This window comes from Pristis pectinata, chromosome 19, assembly GCF_009764475.1.
Source record: "Pristis pectinata isolate sPriPec2 chromosome 19, sPriPec2.1.pri, whole genome shotgun sequence".
In the NCBI taxonomy this organism is placed as follows: domain Eukaryota; kingdom Metazoa; phylum Chordata; class Chondrichthyes; order Rhinopristiformes; family Pristidae; genus Pristis; species Pristis pectinata.
In genome coordinates, this window is record NC_067423.1 from 15529928 (window position 1) to 15547849 (window position 17922).

Here is a 17922-nt window from a genome sequence, read left to right on the forward strand (position 1 = left end):
CAGTCTTTAGCAAACTCACCACGTAAAGCTGCTGTCCATTGCAGTTTACAAGAAGGCAAGTTTTAACTTATATTTTTGGAACATTATCAGGGAATCATCAAGATGAGGCTTATGGCTTGAATACATCAGAAAAAGTGTTCTATTTTTCTTCACCTTTTCTGAGTTGCAAAGCTATAATGAATTTCATCATAAACTGACCAGATTTCAGCCAGAAAAAACTTCTGTTGTTTTCCCACTCAAGTATTCTCATTCCTCTTTAGTTAAAGTAAGTTATGTAGGTGCATTTCTCTATATTGCCTTCCCACAGTCTGCTTTAAACATTCCTAACACGACAAGATGCTTATTCAAGTTTTCACTGCTGTATCTCAATTTTAGAAGAAAGTTTTCTGCTTGTCAATGTTAATTTTTCATTCCCTGTCCTAATATATTCTTTGATACTTTCAACCAGTGCACTTTAGTAGGTATTTTTAATGCTGTAGATCTCTAACCTCTTAAAAGATGATCAGCAGTTGTTGCGATCATTAAGTTTTCTTTGAAAATTAGTAGACAATATCCGGATTAAGGGCTCAGTGCTTCTGGGGGCAGGTGGAGGAGGGCAAGCAGGGGAACGAAGAAACAAGGTGTTCTTGTAAAACCACCACTGTGCAGATATTAGCACTCAGTAAATAAGGTGACATAGGAATAGATTTGCGTATCATAAGTTTTGATGAAAAAGTGTAAACAACTTAATGCCACCTTAAATCTTGAATCCTCAAAGGACATTCTTATCTGATGTAGAATTCAATAATGTGTTTCCATAAATTTGTCAGCTAATGTTACATAAATCGCAGTCTTGTGTGAATAAATTACATGTTGAACTGAAATGTCACTACTTCAGTTTACTTACTGTGATATCAGGTTTGAAAATGTATTGGCTTTCTTTAATGTTGTAATGGGTCTGATGAACAAAGAGAATCAGTAGATATAGCTTATTTCAATTTCCAAATGGCATGCAAGAAGGTGCCATAATACAGGTTAAAACCTCAAAGCATTGGGGACAGTATATTAGCACAGATAAAGAATTGGCTAACTATCAATAATATACAGGTCAGCAAGCTGTAATGTGGAGTCCACAGAGATCAGAGATAGTTCCACACTCCACAGGCAGGGAACAACCACCTTGCATCCAACTTGCTGAGCTCTTTAAGAATTGATGAGATCTCTTAAACTCTAGATATTACTACCTAGTCTATTCAATTTCTCATCATACACCAAAGCCACCATTCCTGAAACCAGTCTTGTCAATTTCCTTGCACACTTTCTATGGTAAATATATATTTTTAGATAAGGGGACCAAAATTGCTCTGGGTGTAGTCTCACCAAGGCCTAATATCATTACATACATCTTTACTCCTGTACTCGACCTCCTGGAATCTGCAGCTGAGTTTTACCTATTCTGTTAGCCACGTCCTCAAAGAACTCCAATAGATTAATCAAACATGATTTTTCTTTCATAAATCCATACTAACTCTGCTCAGTCCTATATACTTTTCATGGTGCTCTGTTATTACATCCTTCATTATAGATTCCAGTTTCTTCTCTCGCACTGACATTAGGCTGATAGGTCTCTGGTTTCTCTCTCTTGCTCCTTTCTCAGGTCGCAGGAGGTCACAGTTGCTATTCTCCAATTCACAGGGCCAATTCCAGAACCTATAGAATTTTGAATGATTATAGCTGGAATGTTCACTGTCTCTATAGCAAAACTCTGTGATGAAGATCATAAGCTTTATGGACTTTGCCTCTTAAACTTCTGTCTTACTTTTTCTATTAGTACTTTCTTTAGTTTCTCAGTCTTGTTAAATACTTTGTACTCTGGTATTTATAGCAGTTTTATTGTGCAGCCTCTTATGAAGATGGACGTAAAATAATTGATTAATTCCTCTGCCCTTTCCTTATTCCCTGTTATAAATGCTTGCATCTTTGTCTGAAGGGACTCATGTTTGCTCTAGCTCATCTTTTCCTTTTCACATATCTATGGAAACTCTTAGAATCCATTTATATGTTTCTTGCAAGTTTACTCTGAAATTCTATCCTGTCTTTTTCAATTACTTGGCCCCCCTTTACTCTAAAATGCTCTCAATTCTCTGGTCTACTGCTGCTTCTGGCAGATTTTTGAGCTCCTCCTTGAGATTAATACTGTCTTTAATATCACTTGTCAGCCAAGGATGGACTAATTTTCCTGTTGGGTTTTGTGCCTTAAAGCGAATATATTTTTTTGATACATTATTTTAAATATTCATCCAACATCATACCTTTCGATATATTTTCCCCACCAACCACAGCTAACTCGCTTCTCACACCTTCAAAGTTTTCTTTGTTTAGATTTTAAGACTCCAGTTTTGCATTGAACTACTTTCAAACTCAATATAAAATTGTATCATTGTCACTCTTCCCTAGAAATCTCTTCACAACAAGATTATCAGTTAATCCTTTCTCATTGCATAAAATGAGATTTAAAATAGCCCTTTCCCAAGTTGGTTTCTCAACATATTGATCTTGAAAAATATCTTGTATACATTCCATGAATTCATCCTCCAGTTTATTGCTGCTAATTTCACTTGTCCAGTCTATCTGTAGAAATGTTTCCCATAATGTTTGTATTACCCCTGTTGCATGCACCTCTACTTTCCTGATTTATGTCATGCCAATATTATTACAATTATTTCAGGACCTATAAATAACTCCTGCTAGTGTTTCTGCCCTTTGTTTATCTTAGATCAAAACAAATTGATTCTAATTCTAAGTTATGGTCTACTGAGCCAAGATTATTTCTTACCACTTCTGGTCTCATCCTTTATTAATAATAGGATTGCCCCTCCACCATTGCCTGTTTACCAGTTCTTCCCAAATGCTTTATATCCTTGAACACTTAGCTGTCAGCTTCAGTCGCCCTGTAGCAAAAAATCTATAATGGCAATTAGATCATACCTATTTACTTCTACATCTGCCTTGTTGCAAATGCACTTGTAATTTTGCTATTTTAACAACTTTCCATTTTTTGACTCCATTTGCTCCTTGCCTTTATGCCTATTGCTTACTTGTTTCACTTACCACTTTTCTGACTATTAGTTCCTGCATTGTTTCATTCCTTTCTGAATTCTCTTGGAGGTTTCCATCCCCATGCCGAACTAAATTAAACACTAGCCAACAGAACTAGCAAACCCACTGCGAGCATATTCATCTGGATTTGCTGAGGTGTAGCTCGTTCAAGTGCATTGAGGAAAAATAGAGAAGGATAGGCTTAGGAGTCCAGAAGAATGAGAAGTGTTCTTAATGAAACAGATATGATTCTGAGGAAATTTCACAGGACAAATGTTTTTCCTCATGCAGGAATCTAGAACTAGGAGAGGGGAGCATTATTTCAGAATAACAGCGCACCCATTTAAGATAGAGATGAAAAGTAAAGTTTTCTCTTGATGGCTGTGAATCTTTGGAATCATTTATCTGAGAAATTTGTGGAAGCTGAATGACTGAATACATTTTAGGCCAAGAAGCACAGTTGTTTGGTCTATGGGGGACTCAAAGGTTCTGGGGAACTCCAGCCAAGATTAGGTCAGCCGTATTCTTGCATGATAGAGCAGGCTCAAGGTGCTGTATGCTTCTTATTGCCCTAACTTTGTATGCTCTTACTTTGATAGTATTTGGGAAATTAAACACCCTCTAAATTTTGTTGGACTGTAGCAAGTGCAAAACATTTGGGCGTATCTGTTAAACTCCTCTGGGACGTGATACTGATGCTGCTATTGAGAATTTCCATGAGGTAGGAGAGCAAGTTGTGACAGGCTCAGAAGGTTCACCCATTTGTTTATCCAGGGAGGAGCCCCAGAGAAATTTCTGGTTTATATATTACGTAAAGGATCAACGTGAGTTTCCTTAAGTAAATGTCCTGACCTACCTTTAGGAACTGCAAGTTTACTAGTGCTCTTCTCGGTGGAAAGTTTGGTTTTGATTTTCCTTCCTTAAGCTCCAGTAGCAGCCCTGTATATGCTTGATGGCCCCCTACTCACCTGCAATCCTATTTGTAAAGTAGCTGAAAATAACCTACAAATTGATAGGACCAAGGCTTTAGGTGGAGGCGATGTAAATGGAATCTTTGAAATTTCAAGCTTTCAATAGTTTGGTTTGGAAATTCTTAAACAGGATTTCTTGTGAATTGGTAAAAGAAAAGCAAATAACATAAAAATTTAGCTTTGAGTGAGGGGTTGGAGGAGAGGTGAATTCATACTATTTTAATAATTAAAGGTCAACTTATTTTGTTGTAATGGATATTTTAAAATCAATGATCAGCTGTTGTTTGGATATGGACTCTTATTGTTACTGAGTCTCAAAAACTGATAAAAGGCTAAGAAAAAATGATTTCAAGCAAGTTATGCTGTCAAACTACATCATAATTCCCTGTGTTTTAAATAAGGAAGCCATTATTAGCTTGTTAGTGGGTAGCAGACTGAACAGAACCTAGGCTATTAATAAACTAGCATTTGTGTTTTCATATGTGTAACTAAAAATAACAATAATTGACTGTATATGGTTAATATAAAACATATTTATTTGTGGAGTTCAGGGATTGTTTGGATTATCAATATGGTCCCCCAGCCCTAACTCAAAAAACGTTTGTACCGCTGGTTTATTGTAAATCAAGGAAAGTTTTACAAATGCAGTTTTAAAACATTCTTAAAGGAGATCATTGAGACCATCTTCTGGATATCATGAGCTACATGTTGGACCTTAACATATCACTCAATTAAAATTTTGGGAACATAACGCCTAAACAAGTATAATGCCTTTACATATTCCGCACTCTGGCTGAAATGCACGTCATGAGTGGTCAGACAAAGTTTGGGTGGTGTTGTCAGGGAAGCAGGTGGCTGACAGGGCAGGTAGGTAATTTATGAAGTGTGTCCCATGAAGAGGTGCAATGGGCACCTTTTGTTCATCAAGGTAATTTAGATGTGCCCTGAAGTCCTATTACTTAAAGTGATTCAGCACAGCAGGACATCATCTTGGCAGTACCGGATTTTTAGGAGAGCGATCCAATTAGTCCCACTTTCCCCATCGTTCTGCAAATTTTTTTCCACTTTAAATATCTATACAAATTTCTCTTCATTACAATTGAATCTGGTTGCACTGACTTTTCAAATAGAATATTCAAGCTCACAGTAATCCACTTTATTAAAACAAGTTTGCAGTTGACCTTTTATTTTTAACCAGCCACATTAAATATGTCCACATTGATTACAGACCCTACTGTGACTGGAAAGCGTAGCTTCTTCGTTACTCTACAGAATTGAACACTTTTGACAGACTCTTGACCACCTTTGCCCCAGGGAGGATAATTCTAGCTTTTCCAATCTCTCATAATTTAATTTCCTCATACCTGATACAAATTTCTGTTGCATATTATTTAATTACATCTGCATCCACTCCTTCCTCAAATGTGGTGCACAAAATTGAACGCACTATTCCCGTTGAGGCCTAACGAATGTTTTTAAAATGTTTGGCAAGACTTCCTTGCTTTTAGATTCTATGCTTTTTGTAAAAGCTCAAGATTCCAACTTCTTTAACAGCCTTCTGACTTCAAAGATATTATATAGGTTTTTAACCTTGTGACAAGCACAGACCACCTAAAACCCAGAAAAGATTTTTTTGTTTATTTTCCAGTGCCTTCACCTATACATTAACATGTTCTGTGTCAGTCTTAATAAAGTTTTTACAAATAACTGTTCTTCAAAAGGAAGCTTATTTTCTGATGTGTTTTGAGATATGCTGTGAATCAGTGAAAAAAGACCATTATTGATATATACCAAGAATGAAGGGACAAAATAATACTTACTTATATGTCACCCATAATTTGGAAACAAGAATAATAAAAATACAGGTGAGAAGGTTGATCTATCAAGAGAGGCTAGACGATTTGGGTTGGATTCCTTGGAATTTTGGAGAATGAGTGGTGAATGTATTCAAACTTATAAGGTCCTAAGGGAGCTCGACAAGGTAGATGTTAAGACGTTTCCACTACTGGGAGAGTCACGTACAAGGGAACATCAACGACAAAATAAGGGGTTGGTCATTTAAAACAGAGGTGCATAGAAATTTCTTCTCTCAAAGCATAGTGATTCTCTGGCATTCTCTGCCCAAGAGGGTGGTGGAGGCCAAATCATTAGATGTATTTAAAGTGGAGATAGATAAATTTTTGAAAGGTCAAGGAATTGAGAGTTATGGGAACTGGAACAGAAGAGGAGTTGAGGCCAGCATAGATCACCATAATGATATTAAATGGTGGGGCAGGCTTGAGGGGCAGAATGGCCTACCCTTGCTGTTTTCTTGTGTTCTTGTGCATCACTCTTTTTCTGATCAGCAAACTTACTTAGCCCTCTCCTAATCAGCTTTCCTATCCTGATTGACTGGATGATAAATAACCCCTTATATTTGAGTCTTCCTCCCCATATGTTGCTGTCTGGTTGAGTATTCTGGTATGTCTTTTTATTATGCTGTCGTGGTTCCCCAAAAAGTGTGAGAGAATTATCCTTCTGAGTTGCTCCTTATTCAGTGATTTTTCTGGACAAATTACCTTTCCTCCTCTCAAGTGTGTGTATTGTCTTTGTCGCAATATTATTGTGCTTTATAGTTTGGTTTGATTAGCTTGATTCCTATTGTCTCTGAGGTAAATGGTGAGTTATGCATTTTATAAGTTGGCTCCTCTTAATTTCCTGCATATCATGTAGCTTTTCCTCAAAGAGAAGCTTATTTTCTGAATTGTTTTGAGATATTGTATGCATCATAAGAACATAAGAAATAAGAGTAGACCATCCGGCCCCTTGAGCTTGCTTCGCCATTCAATAAGATCATGGCTGATCTGGTCTTGGGCTCAGCTCCACCTACCTGCTTTTTCCCCATAACCCTTAATTCCCCTACTATGCAAAAACCTATCTAACTGTGTCTTAAATATATTTAATGAGGTAGCCTCTACTGCTTCCCTGGGCAGAGAATTCCACAGATTCATTACTCTCTGGGAAAAGCAGTTTCTCCTCATCTTCATCTAAATCTACGTCCCCTAGTTCTAGTCTTGCCTACTAGTGGAAGCAACCTTCCTACCTCTATATTATCGATCCTTTCATAATTTTATATGTTTCTATAAGATCCTCTCTCATTCTTCTGAATTCCAGTGAGTTTAGTCCCGGGTGAATCAATCTCTCCTCATAGGCTAACTCCCTCATCTCCGGAATCAACCTGGTGAACCTCCTCTGCACCGCCTCCAAAGCCAGTATATCTTTCCTCAAGGAGTACTCAGGTGTGGCCTCACCAGTACCCTGTACAGCTGCAGCATAATCTCCCTGCTCTTAAATTCAATCCCTCCAGCAATGAAGGCCAGCATTCCATTTGCCTTCTTGATAACCTGTTGCACCAGCAAGCCAACCTTTTGCAATTCATGCACAAGTACTCCGAAGTCCCTCTGCAGAACAGCATGCTACAATCTTTCACCATTTAAATAATAATCTGATCTTCTATTTTTCCTTCCAAAGAGGATGACCTTGCATTTACCAGCATTGTGCTCCATCTGTCAGACCCTTGTCCACTCACTTAACCTATCTATATCTCTCTGCAGACTCTCCCTATCCTCTGCACAATTTGATTTTCCACTGAATTCAGTGTCATCACCAGACTTAAATACATTACATTTGGTCCCCTCTTCCAAATCATTAATGTATATTGTAAACAGTTGCGGGCCCAGCACCAATCCCTGCGGCATCCGCTCACCACTGATTGCCAACCAAAGAAACGCCCATTTATCCCAACTCTCTGCCTTCTGTTGGTTAACTAATCCTCTATCCATGCCAATACATTACCCCCAACTCCATATATATCCTAATCTTATGGATAAGTCTTTTATGCGGTACTTTATCAAATGCCTTCTGGAAATCAAAGTCTACAACATTCACCTGTTACCCTTTATCCACTGCACTTGTTATATCCTCAAAGAACTCCAGTAACTTTGTTGAGCAGGACCTGCCTTTCCTGAATCCATGCTGTGTCTGTCTGATAGAACCATTTCTATCCAGAAGTCTCTCTATTTCTTCCTTAATGATAGCTTCAAGTATTTTCCCGACTACAGATGTTAAGCTAACTGGCCTATAGTTACCTGGCTTTTGCTTACATCCCTTTTTAAACAGTGGCATGACATTCGCTGTCTTCCAATGTGCTGGGACCTGCCCAGAATCCAGAGAATTTTGGTAAATTATCACAAATTCCTCTACTATAACTTCCACCATTTCTTTCAGGACCCTGGGATGCATTCCATCAGGACCAGGGGACTTATCTACCTTAGTCCCACTGGTTTGCTTGGCACTACCTCTTTAGCGATAGCAATCATAAGTTACTATGTAGAACTGTCATTGGATTCACTCATTCCATTGTATGGAATGATATAAGCAGAAAGGTACACATTCTTTAAATTGCTGATCAGAAAAAAAGTGGCACCTGTAACTTGCATTGAACCCACCCCTTAAAGAAGTTTGACTTTGTGATTTCTAATACAGAAGCTTAGAAATACTTAACCAAACTGCTTTATTGATGTTATCTGTTACACCTTTTACAAATAATAGGAATACTCATACAACTCTGACAAAATACTTCTACTTTGAAACCACTTAAATATTCTGCTTTCAGGTCCCCAATGTAGTTGTTGTGCACGGACAGCCCTCAGATAGTCTGGGCCAAATGTACCTTCTCCAGTCAGTTGATGAGATCAACTCCTCTTCTGACTGGAGTGCCAATATTCATATCTTCTACTGTTTGACCTAATTCTCTAGGATTAAGGGCTCTAAATGACCACCAGTACTGTGCTTTCCTGGTATATTGATTACCTAATGTATTATTTGTACTGTGTTTCTTTTTTGTCATATGTGTCTAGGGTGCTAGCTTCTTTGAAAAGTTTTGTCTTCAATAAATCCATGGGGCCAGTTTTATCATTTACTGTTCCCATGGGCAATGCAAACTGTCCTTAAAACAGTTTCTGCATTGTTCTTGATCTGTTTAACCATTTGAGGTACTGTAGGATTATTCCATCACCACAGCAAGAGCATAAGTAGGATCAGGGAGTTTTAAGAAAGGCGATTATTCAAACTGCTGTAATATATTGAATCTGAGCATGTTCACAATCATTTTGCTTTGTTTAAAAAAAATGCAAAGGTATGTGTTTTTAATTAATACTTATCTTGAATTCCAAGTTGCATAGAATTCACACTTTGAGAAACAAGCCACTCTTTCCAACTGGTCTTTGCCTTCTTTGCACAAACTTTCACTTGCCCTAATTCATCTGACTGCAGCTACATGTCCTTATGTTACTACTCTGCGCTCAGATGAAGGCATTAATTAGGATTTCAATAAGGCTATATAACTAATTGTGCAAAAGTTGTGTTGCATTGTGAATCAGACCTATTCACTTGCACCCTTCGGTTTGAATAGGATTTAAGGTGACGGGATACTCTTTTCTCAGGCAGTCCCTGGCCTTATGACTTCTGCTCCAGTTTAGTGGGTTCTGTGGTGGCCATTGTGGGAACCAGAGATTCTTTCACACGTTTGTCAGGAGTTGGCTAACTGGGCAGGTGGATTGTTTGTGAAGTGGTGCACTCATTATGCCACTTCCACAGAGATTCTCTGTGCTCCTGAGGCATGGCCTAGAGGTTCTCAATGCCATCCAAATGCTGCTTCTCCATTTTGAGTGGGCATGGGCCAGAGGTTCCCAGGAGTCAGTGGAGACGTTGTACTTTCTCTGTTTGTCTGGTAATCTTCCTTGATAGAGTTCGAAACAGAGCATCTGTTTCAGGAGTCTGCCGTCAGGCATGCAAACAACATAGCCTGTGCAACATAACTGACAGTGAGCAACCAGGGCTTCCCTGCTGAGGATGTTGGGCTGGGAGACGAGGCTGATATGGATTCGCCTATCCTTCCAGTAAATTTGGAGGATTTGGCATTGGTGGTATTTTTCCAGTACTTTGTGATGCTTGCTGTAGGTAGTCCAGGTCACAGACCTGGAACTGCATCCTGTTACAGGAAAAGCCAGCCTATGTTTGAATACAACGTCAAACATTGGACTTCACCCCTCCTCTCTTGGCAAACCCTCTTCCTCATCAGCCAACCCCACCAATCCCCACAAGCTTTATATAAGCTTCAGGCTCTTCTTGATCGTGTCTCAGTCTCTGGATAAGTGAGTTACAGAATAGTCACTGAGAAGCAGCAAAAAGTAATGAAGAATCGTCATTGTCACTCAGATTGTGAAAGCAAGGGCAGTTCATTTGAGGCCGATGGCACCCTAGGGTTTGCCTGTGATTTTAGTTCCCACTGTGAAATAAGTGCAGTTATGTTTTGTAATTCACCTCTGGGATTCTTGCAAAAATCTTGACTTCTTTATATTTTCTCAAAATCTGGTTAGCTGCCAACTTTTTTTTAGAAAAGCTCATTCTTAGTTGGCTTTTCACACAGAGAATGGGTTAATTGGAGTGACAGAGATCTCTTTGTCTGTGGTATCATAGTAGTATTACGTGCCTGTAATGTAGAGTGTAGAAAAGCACAAGCTCTCATCACTGGCACATGGGGAATATTCTGTAATCTGTAGGTCAGAGGCAAAGTGCTTACTTCGCTCAAATTTTGTACAGTGTGATTTTTTTTTTCCTCTTTTCATCATGAAGTGTAAGTAATTATTGTAAATGATAACCTCCAAGAGCTTTCATAACACACAGTATGGAGAACTGTGAAGCAATCATATTTTAATACCAACTTGCTTAAGCAAATTTGTTTGTGCACGTTTCAGCTGAGAATTATCCAGGACTCTGTGGCAAATCAGTGACCTTGAAATGATCCCAACCCAATCGTTAGTCCTGCTTTTTTCTGACATTTTCACCTAACTTGTAATGCAGCTACAGCTTTCATTGATTCAGAATATTCAATGGAGGAGAATGAGTATGAGCTCTTAGGAGGCATTATATTTTTAAAAAGCACATGAAACCAAAAGTGGAAATATTGCTAGGGATGACAAAATGCATGGTCACAAAAGTGGATTTTAAGGCAGACTTTGAATGAAAGAGTGAGGTGTAGAAACAGGAAGGATTTAGGGAAGGAATTCCAAAACAAGGGGATTGCAGGCAGAAGAGTGGTATAGCAGCAGCAACCCTGGTTCGATCCTGACCTCAGGTCCTGTATGTGTGCAGTTTACACATTCTTTGACTGCATGGGTTTCCCCTGGGTGCTTCTGTTTCCTCCCGTATCCCAAAGAAGAGCTGGGTTAGAGGTTAATTATCCCTCTAAATTACCCCTAGCATACATAGGTGATAGGAGAATCTGGGTGGTGTTGACGAGCATGTGGATGAGTTTACTCAGGGAAATAAATGGGGGAATGGAATTGCTCTGAGAGCTAGCATTGACTTGGTAGGCAGAATGACCTTCTTCCATGTTGTTAAGAAATATGGAGACACGAGATTCTGCAGATGCTGGAATCTGAAGCAACACACACTAAAAGCGCTGGAGGAACTCAGCAGGTCAGGCAGCATGAAGTAAACAGTCGATGTTTCGGGTCGAGACCCTTCATCAAGACTGGAAAGGAAGAGGGCAGATGCCAGAATAAGAAGGTTGGGGGAGGGGGAGAAGCACAGGCTGGCAGATGATAGGTGAGTCCAGGTGAGAGGGGAAAGGTAGGTGGGTGGGGGAGGGGGGATGAAAGGGAGTGATGTAAGAAGCTGAGAGGTGATAGGTAGAAGAGGCAAAGGGCTGAAGAAGGAGGAATCCGGTAGGAGCGGGCAGTAGACCATGGAATAAAGGGAAGGGGGTGGGGGAATAGGTGGGCAAGTCTCACCACCAGACACATCGCACCCCCCCCCCGCGCCCCCCCCCCCCCCCATTTTCCGCAGGGATCACACTCTCCACAAGTCCCTTGTCCACTCATCCCTCCCCACTGATGTCCTTCCCGGCACTTTTCCCTAAAACGTACAAAGTGCTACACCTGTCCCTACACCTCCTCCCTCACTGCCATTCAGGGCCCTAGACAGTCCTTCCAGATGAGGCAGTGCTTCACCTGTGATTTATTACATCCAGTGCTCCTAGTGCAGCCTCCTCTACATCGGTGAGACCCTTCGCTCTGTCTGCTCTGTCTGTCTCTCTGTCTGTGTCACTCACATACTGACTTGTCTATACACAGCTTCCTCTACTGCCACGTTGAGGCCAGACTCTAATTTCTGATAACCACTCCCCTCTCTCCACCCCCCCCCCCTTGTCTTCCCTCATTCCTGTGACCCCCTCACCCCTTCTCTTTCCCCTCCCACATCTTCATGACCTCCTCATCTATTCCCCACCCCCTTTCCTTTATTCCATGGTCTACTGACCTCTCCTGCCAGATTCCTCCTCCTTCAGCCCTTTGCCTCCTCTATCACCTCTCAGCTTCTTGCATCACTCCCTTTCATCCCCCCCCCCCCCACCCACCTACCTTCCCCCTCTCACCTGGACTCACCTATCACTTGCCAGCCTTTGCTCCTCCGCCTCCCCTGACCACCTTATTCTGGCTTCTGCCCTCTTTCTTTCCAGTCCCGATGAAGGGTCTTGACTTGAAACGTTGACTGTTTATTTCCCTCCGTAGATGCTGCCTGACCTGCTGAGTTCCTCCAGCATTTTGTGTGTGTTGTTAAGAAATATAAATTGATTTAATTCAAAACATCCAATGGTGAGGCGGAGGAGAGGGGGGCTAGAGTAAGACCAAAAGTAATGGAGAGTTTGAGAGGATCTTGTGGAATTTCAAGAGGTGTCAGAGGTGAGTAGCAATGAGGCCTGAAGGGATTTAAACACAAGGATGATGAATTTTAAATGTGAATTGTTGAAGGAACTGGGTGGAAATTTTAAGTCCCAGAAAAACTGGGATGATTGGTGAGTGGGGCTTAGGATAGGATTTGAATAGGGTAATTCTGATAAGGGTCACAATTTATGGTGGATGTAGAATAAAGGCAATGCAAGACAGCATTGGAGTATCCAAAAGTAGAAGTAACAATGCAGAGATGAAGATTTCAGCAGCAGACAGGTTATTGCATGGGAATAGACCAAATTCTATCCCTATTTCAGTAACTGTACATTGCTTATTGCAAGCCAGTGATGAAACAGATGGGCATTGAATTGACAGAGGCTTCACATTGATCAATGTGGGACATGTGAGATGTTGCACTTGAAAGTCAGTGTAGTGGATTCAGAAGAAGATTGTATAGGCAGAGGAGGGGGGTAGTTCCTTCAGTGTAAAAGTTGGACACGAATAAGCATGGCTTTGAGTTCCCAAAGTAAAAACACGCTTCACACCAACAATAGTAATGCCCTGACATTAGTGAACACAAAATTCATAATGAAAACCTCAAACAGTGATGTGTTTACAAACATCAAGTAACTTAATATCCAAGGATGATGTATAATGTGGCATGATGGTACAAAACACTGACACAAGGTACTGAAACAACAGTGTTTTAAACCTCTCCATTGATATATTGACGTCAACTCAAAAAACTATTTTTAAAGAACTATTCTTTCATAAAATGCAGGTTTTAAATTTTTATCCCATGTGGCCTTCTCTGGGTTACAAATGAGTTCTGTTTTTACAGACATCTGTAAGTTGATTTTATCCATAAGCTGGAAAATACACAAAAATATGGTTACCATACCACCAAAGTATTGTAATGAATGGTGGTGTGACTGTGAATAAGCTGCTGGAGAGGTAAAAAGTCTTTATTCAGCACAAACAGGTCATATGGAGAATCTGTTTCGCCTTTCCTCTCCTCTCCCTTTTGTGATACTCTGCAGTACAGTGAGGTTTATACTTTTAAAATAAAGATACCTATAAGTGATTAAGTACAGTTTCAATGGTTATAATTACCTTCTTTAAAATTTTGAGTGTTGATATACGTATTTACAATGGGAGCACCTCCCAACTGACAAGAATCCCTTTGAATATTCAAATACTGGTGGTTGGTCCAAGGAGTTTTAAGCCAAAATATACCTGTTACATTGTGGAGGGATAGTTCCCTGGATATACAAACAGCCAAAATATTAATTGGCAGAACAAACATGTCCTGACCTGTCTCTTATGTGGCAAGGTGTTTCAGTAAGTGCCAATTAACACGAACATTTACTTACTGTTTTCCCCTGCTTGGTTACAGTGGTACAGAATCAGGATGTCCGATGCTCAATGGGTGGGCTCGCTGGCCATGAAGTATCAGTCGATACTACATTATTTAATGGAGTATCGTTGCACAAGTGTCAGGTATCCAGTCATGATGCAGGATCTTGACCCGAAATATTAACTATCCCTTTGCATTCAGAGATGCTGCCTGACCCTCTGAGTTCAACCAGCAACTTGTTTTTTGTATCAGGTATCGATTGCCTTGTCAGTTTCCAAAGCAAATCTCTTAAGTGGCCTCATGTGATGAAGCAGGCAGTCTGTATCCTCAAGAGACAATGATGTCTGATTACTGAGGGAAGGTTGTATGTAAACAGGTTTTATTTTGAAGGACTGGTTCCCATTTCGAAATAACTAACATTTATGGGCGTTTGTGTGTATGCACGGGTGTCCACAAGTTGAACGTTCATAACCTGAGGAGGGGCTGTGGTTTATTTCCAGAGTAACTGAAGCATGGTTATTTTATTAAGAGATTTAAAATAAGACCACATATCAATAGCATTTGGATTTAAAAGCTTTTGTACATGTAAACACGATGATGCAAAACTTGTTCCTCAGATCGACAGATTTACAATCCTAACCATTGCTGAGTGTCGCTCATGAGAAAGAGTTTTATTTTAATCATGCTTCACTAAATATATCAATACTTGGTTATATTTAAAGACACAAATGCCATTGTTCTCGCTGCTCTGTCACCATTTATTTGCGGCTCCCTTACTGCATCCTCCCTATTCCAACCAATGTGCCTTCACCTGCTTAACGCATCACCTGCCTTGCTTACTACCCCTCACCCCTTTTCATCTTTGAAGACCACCTACACCCACCAGTATAACACATCTGGCTCTGGAGCTTGATGTGGATCTCCATCTAGACTTAGACCTGGTTATCAGACCTGGCTTGACCTGGTCCATGGATGTGTTCCAAGATCCAGCGTCTGGAGAGTCCTAGGACCTGAGCCCAGCTTCAACTAGGCAGTAAGGGTGTTCAGTTCAGGTTGAATGGGCCCATTTCATTAACTGGATATGGCCTGTGGACTGTATATAATGCACCACTAATTTAATGCTACATTTGCATTTGGTGATAACACTACAGTCAGCCAGTGGATGGGGAACTCCTCAGTCAATCAAGCTGAGTAACCACAAAGATAAAGGTGTCTGCGATTGATTTTATGCACATAATTTATGAATAACTATCCCTCACACACATTTTATTGAAAAACCTACTGGGAGATATTGCTGTAGTTTGTTTCTTTTGATCCTCAAATAGACTGCTTCCAGAGTAAATCGATCGTTTGCAGTATACTAGATTGTTTCCATAAGTTTTTTGCCACAGCTCACCTTCAGTCACCTCACCTCCAGTCTCCCTGATAGCTACATCTGCACGAGGTGCATCCAGCTGCAGCTCCTTATAGACCATGTTAGGAAACTGGAGCTACAGCTGGATGACCTTCGGCTCCTAAGGGAGAATGAGTTCATAGATAAGAGCTACAGGGAGGCAGGTAGCTGGGTGACTGTCAGGAGGAGAATAGGCAGGTAGTGCAGAGTACCCCTGTGGTCGTTCCCCTCAATAACAGGAAAACCGCCTTGGATAGTATAGACGAGGTTTTTGAGAGTTACAAGGTAGCCAGGAGGGAGCTTAAGAATATAGGAGAGCTAGAAGGGGGCATGAGAAGGCCTTTGCAAGAAGGATTAAGGAAAACCCAAGCTGTTCTACATGTATGTGAAGAATAGGAGGATGACTAGAGTGAGGGTAGGACCGATCAGGGATAAAAGAGGAAACATGTGCCTGGAGTCGGAAAAGGTAGGGGATGTCCTTAATGAGTATTTTGCTTCAGTATTCACCAGTGAGAGAGACAATGACATTTGTGAGGATGGCGTACAACAGGCTGATACGCTAGGGCATGTCGACGTGAGGAAAGAGGATGTGCTGGAACTACTGGAAAACATTGAGAGAGAGAAGTCACCAGGGCCGGATGGGATATATCCAAGGTTATTACGGGAAGCGAGGGAAGAGATTGCTGCACCTTTGGCGATGATTTTTGCATCCTCATTGGCCACAGGAGTAGTACCAGATGATTGGAGGGTGGCAAATGTTGTTCCTTTGTTTAAGAAAGGGGCCAGTGGGTCTTGCTTCAGTGGTGGGCAAATTACTGGAGAAGATTCTTAGAGACAGGATTTATGGGCATTTGGAGAAGCATAGGCTGATTAGGGACAGTCAGCACAGCTTTGTGAGGGGCAGGTTGTGCCTCACAAGCCTGATTGAATTCTTTGAGGATGTGACAAAGCACATTGATGAAGGTAGAGCAGTGGATGTGGTGTACATGGATTTTAGTAAGGCATTTGATAAGTTTCCTCATGGAAGGCTCATTCAGAATGTCAGGAGGCATGGGATCCAGGGAAACTTGGTTGTGTGGATTCAGAATTGGCTCGCCCATGGAAGACAGAGTGTTGTTGACCAGTGGTGTTCTGCAGGGATCTGTTTCTGGGACCCCTGCTCTTTGTGATTTTTATAAATGACTTGGATGAGGATGTGGAGGGGTGGGTTAGTAAGTTTACAGGTGATACGAAGGTTAGTGGTGTTGTGGATAGTGTAAGAGGTTGCTGTAGGTTACAAAAGGACATTGATAGGATGCAAACCTGGGCAGATGGAGTTCAACCTGGAAAAATGTGAAGTGATACACTTTGGAAGATCGAATTAGAAGGCAGAATACAATTGCGCAGGTTGATAGGGTTGTTGAGAAGGCATATGGTGTGTTGGCCTTCATTAGTCGCGGTATTGAGTTCAAGAGCTGCGAGGTAATGTTGCAGCTCTATAAAATTATGGTTAGACCACACTTGGAGTATTGTGTTCAGTTCTGGTCACCTCATTACAGGAAGGATGTGGAAGCTTTAGAGAGGGTGTAGAGGAGATTTACCAGGATACTGCCTGGATTGGAGAGCATGTCTTATGAGGATAGGTTGAGTGAACTAGGGCTTTTCTCCTTGGAGCGAAGGAGCATGAGAGGTGTACAAGATTAAAAGAGGCATTAATTGAGTGGATAGTCAGAGACTTTTTCCCAGTGTGAAAGTGGCTAACACGAGAGGGCATAGTTTTAAGGTGATTGGAGGAAGGTATGGGGGTATGTCAGAGAAGTTTTTTTTTACACGGAGAGTGGTGGGTGCGTGAAACACACTGCCGGCAGAAGTGGTGGAGGCAGATACGTTAGGGACATTTAAGAGACTCTTAGATAGGCACATGAATGATAGAAAAATAGAGGGCTATGTGAGAGGGAAGGGTTAGATAGATCTTGGAGCAGGATAAAATGTCGGCACAACGTTATGGGCCGAAGGGCCTGTACTGTAATGTTCTATGTCCATTAATCTTTTACTGCTATAATGTACTGATATATTAAAGAATATTTCTGAATATATACAGGTTTTAAAATTTATCTACAGCTTGCAGAAGGTTACAATTACAATTTTTAAAACTAAATCTTGAAAATATTTTAAGGTATTTAGAAGTTTAAAGTGATAACATAGTGCCTGTAATTATCCACATGCCCTGTAAGAGCAATTTAGGCTGGTGCTGAGAAGATTGTCCAGGCAACCATCAAATTTTGTCCCAGGTACTCCCTGTGAATGCTCACGTTCATCGCTGAGGTTGGTCCCAATTCTTCCCATTCTAATTATCTCTCCCTACCCACTCCC

The 17922-nt window shown here is 40.7% G+C and overlaps 1 protein-coding gene across 1 annotated transcript in view; it reads left to right on the plus strand.

Moving 5' to 3' along the window:
- The window catches only part of snd1 (staphylococcal nuclease and tudor domain containing 1), a 746083-nt gene that overhangs the window by 538969 nt on the left and 189192 nt on the right, over nucleotides 1–17922 (plus strand). The window lies entirely within an intron of this gene.